This window comes from Stegodyphus dumicola, chromosome 10 (genome assembly GCF_044657685.1).
Source record: "Stegodyphus dumicola isolate Sdum_Otavi_A_Nest chromosome 10, ASM4465768v1".
Classification (NCBI taxonomy): Eukaryota; Metazoa; Arthropoda; class Arachnida; order Araneae; family Eresidae; genus Stegodyphus; species Stegodyphus dumicola.
In genome coordinates this window covers 24,331,584-24,341,296 of record NC_140777.1, presented here as the reverse complement: position 1 = coordinate 24,341,296, position 9,713 = coordinate 24,331,584, and the positions used below count along the sequence as shown (strand labels likewise).

Sequence of the window (9,713 nt, the reverse complement as noted above, 5' to 3'; positions counted from 1 at the left end):
GGCAGGTGTTGTTATCCGTTACGCTAGTGATTATATTTAGTGCTACATTACAAGCATTTCTAAACATTTTAACCAATGTTTTCGCAATTTAGAATGTGCTCTTTTACCGAACTATAGTCATTCTAATATTTTATGTTCACAAAATCTTTACGTACGAAACATGCAAATAAAATTTAGAAATGCAAAAATTTTGTTTTGTGTATATACATTTTATTTTAGAAACTGCATTCAAAAAAGAAAAAAAAAAAAACTCTGCATCGGCCGGGAATCGAACCCGGGCCGCCCGCGTGGCAGGCGAGCATTCTACCACTGAACCACCGATGCTTCACTACATTTCCTAATCATAACATTAAATGCATTTCAATTAGGATAAATCTTCAGAAATGTTATGGAAGTAGTGTTTCACTTTTTGTATTATGCAGCATACTTTGAACTTGAATAGGTAAACATTATATTAAAAACTTCAAAACAACGTTTTGTTCCACTCTTGTTCCGTTCTTGATCATCACAGAACAAATTTTACACATTTAATACTACTTATTAAAATATGTGATATTTATTATTTTTAATAACTGAACATTGATTATTTTTTCACAAAATTGACCTATACGTATATTTACAGTAACTCATATTTGTTTTCGGACGCCTGCATTTTTGAAACTTATTTGCACAGATCTAATACTAAGTATTGAATTACAGTCTCGAAATTTTTTCTTAATATATTATTTTTTCTTCATATTAGGACTTTTTTGTTACAAAATAACTATCATCAAAATATTTCAAAAGTGTTAATCAGTGACTCACATTCGTTTACTCGAAAGTTTGTTGAGCGCATGCGCACAATCAACCCAAGTACAAGCTTTACCTACGGTGCAAATAGCCTCTATACCTACGTTAGTGCATGGAGCACAATCAGCCCAGTTACAAGCATTACAAAAATTAAACAGGCTTACAAAATTGTTAATAAAGAGTATTATACGATTACTTAGTCATTTAATAGTTGATTTTATCGCTTTTAATTTATTTTATGTCTAAATTTTCTACACAGAAATACTCTGTCTAATTTTTATTATCTTTTCTCAGACGAAAAAATTCAAAGAGGAATGAATTAAAATTTTGATTGTGCAAAACACATCTTTGAATCTAAATGTATTCTAATAAGTACAAAAAATGTAAACAAGATTTTAATCCCATCCTCCAAATCAGTCATTTAAACTATTCCAAACATTCAGGAAAGCGATAAACATTGCGAACATAAAAATCTGCCTTTTTTATAGATACATAAATAAAGGAAATGTATTCCTTCTTTTTATATATACACTGACTACCAATAAGTATTTGGACACCTATGCAAATGAAGATATCTGCGGTCCTAAGGTACGTCACGGACTCCGCCGGTATATATCGTGCAGAAAACAGCATCGGCTTTAGTCGCATGCAAGATGCCTCGCAGTTCGGAGCGAAATCAGAGATTTCGAGAAAGGTATAATTATCGGGTATCACAAATGTGGCCGATCCTTAAGGGACATATCTAGCGATCTGACTCAAAATCGACAGTGGCCTATGTGATTAAGAAGTGGAAGGTGAGCGATGATTATCGGAATGTGCCCCGAGTCGGCAGACCAATGAAACTGGGAGATAGAGACCGACGAGTGCTGTCCAGAGAAATTCGGAAGAACCGCACCCAACCAATGGCCCTCATCCGCGAGAAGTTTCAACAGGCATCCAGGAGTATTGTTTCAATGAGTAACATCCGTAAGGAAGTACATCTGCTTGGTTTTCATGGTCGTGCTGCTGCCCATAAGCCTTTGATCACAAAGTCCAACCGCGCTGCTCAATTAATGTGGTGCAAAGCACATCGAAATTGGACCGTAGATCAGTGGAAACGGGTTCTTTGGAGTAACGAATCAAGGTTCACCCTTTACCGTTCGTATGACAGGGTCTGGGTCTGGCGTCTACCTGGAGAACATCTCCTGCCAGAATGCATTGTGCCAACAGTCAAGTTCGGTGGAGGTGAAATTATGGTCTGGGGGTGTTTCTCCTGGTATGGGCTGGGACCCTTGGTCCCCATTCATGGTAAGCTTAACTCCGATGCCTACTGCACTATTTTGGATGAGAATGTGCTTCCTACGTTGTGGCAGTTTTACGGGTCACTGTTACTTTCAGGACGTCAATGCCAGTTGTCATGTTTCGACGTTAAGCAAGGCTTGGTATGGTGGCAATGGAGTTCATCGAATGGACTGGCCTGCCGAGAGTCCAGACCTGAACCCTATTGAGAACCTCTTGGACGAGTTGCATCGCCGAATTCAGGGGTGCACTACCCTTGCAAAATCGGTGAACGAACTTCTATGTCTTCTCCAAGCCGAGTGGAAGAAAATACCACTAGCTGTCATACAAAGACTTGTGGAAAGTATGCCCCGGAGAGTCCACGCTGTAATTACCTCTCGTGGAGGCTCTACCAACTATTTATTTTGAATAAAGTTAGTTTTTCTTTTCTATCACAGGTGTCCAAATACTTATTGGTAGTCAGTGTATAAGAAAAGGAACACATTCTCCTTTCTAATCTTTTGAAAGTCGCCAAAAAAAAAAAAAAAAAAAAAAACCCGACTTAGGCCAAACTGCAACAGACTTAGGCCAAAGAATATGGTAATGTACATACACTTCCTTTGCTTAGGCAGTTCACGTACTTAGGATTCGTTCTTTTTGATTCGGTCAAGGCGTTTGGTTACGGAGTGCCTTTACCTTTGCAATAAATTGCAATTACCTACACATCACTGTTAATAAAATTCGCAATAAATAAGAAAAAGCAATCGCTAAAGAAAGAAGAAGAAGCTGTTGAGTTTAAGTTAGAAGATTGATAAGGAGTCTTAACAAGGACACATGAATAATTAAGTTCTTGCGGTTGTCACAGTAGGCAAGGTGAACTTATAGTATAAGTTGGCCTTGCAGTAGGAGAACGATTATCCCCCCTGTAGCGACGCGACTACAAGTAACTCAGATGGAGAGAAAAAGAAGTTTCGATTCGGTTCAAATGACGGTTCCGACAACTCAATGCGCATGCTTGATTAATGTTGGTGCGGATAGGCTGAAGAGGCTAATCGCACCGGTGGTGCGAATAGCATCGGCTAACATGTCCGGCTTTCGTAGAAATTCTAGCACTGAATTGCATTGGTATGATTTTAGCACTGGTATGATTTTGAAAATGAATTTTTATTCCGGCTTAAAAAATTAATTCGAAAAATAATGTTCCAACTATACAAGACTGCTGTGAAACTGATAAATTCCTACATAAACAAAACTGACTTCAGAATAAAAAGGTGACAAATTTTAATGAACTTTGCACAATAAACGATATAAAAGCAAATTTGAAACACAAGTTAAAGGAGGGAAAAAATCGCAGCTAAGGGAATTTATTGGAAAAAAAAGGGGACATTTTCCAGCATTTAGATAATAATTGAATTTATATTTAGCATTCCAACTGCCAATGCGTACGCTTAAGAATGTTTCTCTTCAATGAATAACTTATAGTGGGATAAAAGAAATAGATTAACACCGGAAAATGTTAAAGCCGAACTACTGATTTGCAATAACATAAAAATTGAATGTAACCATATTTTTTTAAGAAATAATTAAAAATAAAAAAATTTAGAAGCTGTTAGGAGCAACAAAAAATACGCTTTTAAAGCGGTAATTAAAAAGATAATGTAACATTTATTTTAATGTAATTTTTCTCAATTATTTTCATACTATTAATTACTATGTGCATGTATTTAGCTTTTCAACTTTATGTATTTATATTATATATTGTATTTTTGGTACCTTATATTATGTTATAAATGTTAGTGCATGTTACTACTCTTACATTGCTATGTGATTTCCCATCGTCTCTGTGTACTCTACCTCTCCTGAAAGTTTGTCAACGCTGTACTGATACCCCCTGTATAATGTTAATAGAATGCTAAGGCCATATGCCTATTTGTATATAAATTCATAAATTTATGTATTTAGTTATTTATTTAATATTTGTTTGTTATATGTTATTGTTTTGGTACGGCATTGATTTTCCTTAGTTGTAAGTACGGCACCCTCTCCAGGGATTGTACTGCCCCGGGACGTGCACTCCTTGGGAAGCGGGCGATGTCATGAATTTTGTATGTATGTAAATAATTTTAGTGAAGTTATATATAATATTGTAGTATTTTTTCATTAACGGAACATAGAAATCTGAAGAGGTGAAGCTTTTCCGGAAAAATAAGAATACAGGGGCAAGTCTCTTTAACGCTATAAATGGATATCTCGCTGAATTGGCGATATATCTCCAAGCTGGCAGTGGTTTTGACGACTAATTTTTGTAGCCAAATTTGGCGAGAAATGGCCAAAAGTTGCCAAACCTTGCAACCATTTCGTGACATTTGGATCCGGTGCATGTATAACTATAATTCATATTGTGATTGAGTAAATGTAATCAATCTATATATGTAACTTCCTATGCCTTCCAGTAATCTTCTTCCTTCTCTGAGGCCGAGGCAGAACTATATAAGACCGGAAAGAGTATCAGTTTGGGAGTTGTGTGAGTTCAGAATATTGAGATATCCGTGTTAGCTTTGCTCTTTAGATGCGCTTTGCATTACATTGTGTTAAAAGTTCTTAGTAGTTTGAAGTGTAACTACTGATTGTGCTATGGGATACAAAGAAGAGCTGTAGGAATATTTTTGTGGAAAGATCCAAAACTGTTAAGTTTTTCTTTTGGTAAAATAAATTTATCAAATAAATTTACCAACCATCGTTTCTGCGTGCACTGAATTTATTACGAAACTGTATGCCCGCAATAATACGAAGCTAACTGTTAATAAAACTGAAATCATAAAAGTCATAATTCTACCAAATAAAAGCTTTCGTACACTTGCATTTTCTATGCCCTCAAAGTTTGATGAAAGTCAGTCCTTAATCAGGCAATCAAATATTAGACAGCTATTAAAATTGATAGACGTTTATTATTAACCAAGAGATAAACCACACCTTCACATCTTTGTGAAACCAAATATTCTAAAATTCATTCACCAATAAATTTTCAGTAAATGTAAGCAATTGTCGCATTCAATGCAAGGACATGAAGGATAGGAAGAAAACGCGTTAAAGACGAAACAAAGATAAATCAATATGTTTGTGCCGTAAATTTTTGTTATTTTACATTTTCAATACCATGTTAAATGTCTTCTGTATGAGTTTTCGCTGCAGCAACCATCTCTGTGTCATACAGAAGATAAAATATAATTCTGATAATCAGTTTGGTGGGAAAAAAAAAAATCTGAAGAGTGCACCACATGACTTCCTTCTCCGGCCTATCAAATTATACGCATTTTTTGCTGAATTTCATACATTCATACATACATACGTAAGTACAGGCGTCACGAAAAATCTCTTCTGAATCCATTTTAAATCTATTTTACAATCCGTTTTGGGAAAAAGAGTCATTTATTCTATCCTCAAGTACAGATATGTCTCAAAAACATCATCAAAACTGCATTCGATAGCAGTCAAAATTTTTATTTTCGTTGAAATTTGATACCCGAAATTTTTTTCAATTACAATACTTCCTCTACTTCATTCAATGAAGTAAATAATCTGATGTATACACCACACTACTTACTTACGGAATATTAAATTATACGCATTTTTTGCTGCATTGCATTTAAACGTATTTTCTCGAATTTTATTCGAGATATTTTTCTCATTCAATTAATTCAGTTCTAACTTCACGGCAAGGCAAAAAATACATTAAAGCTCAAAATATATTTATTAAATATTTAAAAATGTAGAAAAATGTAAAACACAAAATACAGTTTAGAAAATTATAAAAACACTTTTTACAATTAAAATTACAATTTCTACGCAAAGAAAAGCAATTCGGCCACCGGGAAAGAAGGCAGATTTTACGGTGCACAAAACTGAATGTTTACGTTTAGTTTCACTCGGCAAAAAGACACTGAAGGTGCAGAAAGTGACTTAAATCACTATTCCACTAAGTTTCAAATGTGAACAAATATGGCTGCTATGGTAAAAAAAAATTAAGCTAAACCGCACATGAGCAACTTTTAAATTGTTGATAATTCTACAAGTATTGCATGCAGATTAACTAAATATATGGAAACCTTAATCGGAAGATAAGAACAATATAATTCAATCATTTTTAAAGCAAAATAAATGGAGAATTTACCAATATATAACAATAAAATATCTGAGCTCATGGAACCGAGTAACAGAGTGGGTATATATATATATATATATATATTTTTTTTTTTGATACGGCCGATTGCAGCCGAAAAGGGCACAATTACATGTTATAATAGTCCTATATACAAAATTTCAACATTCTGAGGCTGCTTGTTTTCGAGATATGCGAGATACGTACTTACATACGTACCCACGTAAGTACAAACGTCACAGAAAAAAATTTCTTCTGAATCCATTTTAAATCCTTTTTGAAACCGTTTTGCGAAAAAGAGTCCAGATAGTACAGATATCACTAAAAAAAAATCGTTAGATTTCACTCGATAGCGGTCAAAATGGATATTTTCTTTGAAATACACTCTTAGGAAAAAAAAAAAAAAAAAAAAGACACACGAAGGAGTTATCCGAATGGGACGAAAATCGGTAGATGTTCATGTACAGAAAAACAAATAATTACAGTTTGAGAAAAATTGGATCATTTATTGAAGTGATAGAGCTTCACAAAGTGAAAAAGTCAGTAACGCGTTTGTACACCTCTGGCCCTTATGCAAGCAGTTATTCGGCTTGGCATTGATTGATAGAGGTTGCGGATGTCTTCCTGAGGGATATCGTGCCAAATTCTGTCCAAATGGCGCGTTAGATCGTCAACATCCCGAGCTGGTTGGAGGGCCCTGCCCATAATGCTCGAAACGTGCTAAATAGGAGAGAGATCCAGTGAGCTTGCTGGCCAAGGTAATGTTCGGCAAGCACTAAAGCAAGCAGTAGAAACATGTGCAGTGTGGGAGCGGGCATTATCTTGCTGAAATCTAAGCCCAGGGGGCGTGACATGAAGGGCAACACAACGGGCCTTAGAACTTCGTTGACGTACCTCTGTGCTGTAAGGTTGCGACGGATGATAACCAAAGGAGTCCTACTATGAAATGAAATGTCACCTCAGACCATCACTCTTGGTTGTCGGCCTGTCTGCCGGAAGACAGTCGGGTTGGTATCACACCGCTGTCCGGGGTGTCTCCAGAATCGCCTTCGCTGGTCATCGGGGCTCAGTTTAAAACGGGACTCATCACTGAAAACTATTCTACTCCAGTCAGTGACATTCCAGTGCGAATGAGACACTACTGCAAACGGGCTTGACGTTGTACAGTGGTCAATGGTAGTCGGTTCAAGGGGCGCCGTGATCTTAACCCCCTTTCTGTGAGCCGGCTACGAATGGTCCTTGCGGTCCCTGAAGCACTAGTTGCACGTACAATCGATGATAATGATGCATCTGGGGCTGTGAGTGCCGCTCTGACGATTGCTCGGTCTTCACATTCTGTCGTTTCTCTAGGCCTACCGCTTCCTTCTTGACGCTGTGTGCGGTCATGGTTTCCCCATTCCTGCCAACATCGTCTAATAGTGGCATTGCTCCTGCTCAAATGTCGAGCTATTCGCCGATAAGACCAACCGACTTCTTTGAGCCCATCTACACGACCACTCTCAAATTCTGACATCTGCGCATATGGTTCTCGCACCTGTATGCGAGGCATAATCACTGTCTACCAGAGTACACGGAATGAAATTCGTAAAGAATTTACCTGAAATCATAATTTCTCCTCTTAAATATCCTGCCAGTTGCGCAGATTAGATGCGCTGTAGCAACAACCATTCATTCATTGGTAGCCAAAATGTAAAATTTTGCATTTTCCGTCGAAACCTGTATGCATATCAATTTGTGCCCAATTTGCTTTATATCTTCACGGTGCGTTTTTTTTTTTTTTTTTTTTTTTTTTTTGTCTAAGAGCGTATGTTTGAAATATGAAAATGTTTCGCTGTTCTACCTGAGCCATTCCTGTTGATAATATCTCCTAATTAACCACACTAAACTAAAATAGCACTTTTAATTTCTTTCAGATTTATTATTATTATTTTAATTATTTTCATGCGAGTACTTTCCGTTTTCTTTTTTAAGGGTAATCAAGGTTATTCTTTAAGTTGCAAGGAACTGGCAGCAATTTATTTTTCAGCATTTGGAATGAATAAAAATCGATATGTTCATTAAAAAAAGTGTTAATGATTGTCTAATATCACTTTAAAATTTGTATAAATACGGTACAGAAAAATAAATAGAACAACTGACAAAGGAAGAGCACGTAAAGAAGTTCTTGGATAAAAGTAAAAGTAACGCAAAGTAAAGTACGTAACATAAATAATGGAAGAAATTATGTGAAATAAAAATTCGTATAAGAATCGAATTTAACTGAATGTGAGATAAAAAAATGCAACTGGTGAGTTTTAAATTAATTGCAGTTAAACGTTTTTAAATGTCTGAAAGAGAGTACTCGAATTTTTAATTCTTATTCATACAAGCATAATATCCATCCATCCACTGAAGGATGAAAAATTCAAACATGAATTTCATTATACACTTCAAACATTTCAAAGAGACTATGGTAAAAATTCAGAATTCTACACCTGGTTGAGAAATTGTCAATAATATCCTAAAATGGGATTATCTTAACTTTTATAAGGCGTAAAAAATTCTAAAATATTTCTTAAAATTTATCAAAATTTTTGGAATGCTAAATGACAGATATAGTGTTATCTTGCAATGAAGCTCACTGTTATATGTTAGATATTTTATTTAATCAATGTATTATGTCTCATAACATTGCTATTTCTTGTTTATTACCTAACTGTGGAAATGCTTTACTATTTAATTAAGAAGTAAAAATTTTCAGTTTGTCCTTTTCTATCGATTCTTTCCTTTCAAATCACTTTTTAGCTTCAGATGTATGCACATTAATAACTTAAGTGTCCCCTTCGTGTCCTAGTAGTTGCCTCAACGCGACGAAAGGCTTGACAATCGGCGGAATGGGCCAAGTACGTCGGGAGTTTCTCCTGGTAGGGCCACCTTAACCCCTTCGAGCCGGGTAGCGAAAACGCGCGCATATCGCGGAGGACGGCAGTGTCTTCCCCGAGCGTCTCTCCAGGCCCGGGGGCTTTTTTGCTACTAAGCCTAAATCCATGAGAAATTTCCGAAGTATCAACGCATTGATTAATAATGCTGTATAGAGTATTTAAACGGCTTATGCTTTATATATATTTTTATATATATACTTTAATTACCTTATTTCTTGTTTAAATGCATATTTTACACAGTTTATTTTAATTACTCACCATTTTATGACTTTTAACATTATACATCTGAAAATTAAATATATTACTTAAAATTCTCTTTTCGTATGAAAAATTTTAAAACAGGGATCTACACACAGTCCTACGTTACATTCCTTGAACTCGTAATAACTCATTTGCCGTTTTGGAGGATTTTTCCGGGAATGTGAACAAACGAAGCATCGTCGTCTCATTTTCTTACCAGTCTCTTCTAACAAAGTTTTGGAAAATGTCTTTCAGTTAATCTTTCAGAATCAATATCAGAATATCAGAATTTCAGAATCAATATCTGAAATATTTTGCATCATTTCTGCTATTTCATGCTCTGTTAA

At 35.6% G+C, this 9,713-nt stretch overlaps 1 non-coding gene across 1 annotated transcript; it reads right to left on the bottom strand.

Moving 5' to 3' along the window:
* Positions 1-253: 253 nt before the first annotated feature.
* On the bottom strand, positions 254-324 carry TRNAG-GCC (transfer RNA glycine (anticodon GCC)). The gene has a single exon. It is a non-coding gene; the product is annotated as a tRNA-Gly (tRNA).
* Between the last annotated feature and the right edge of the window lie 9,389 nt (positions 325-9,713).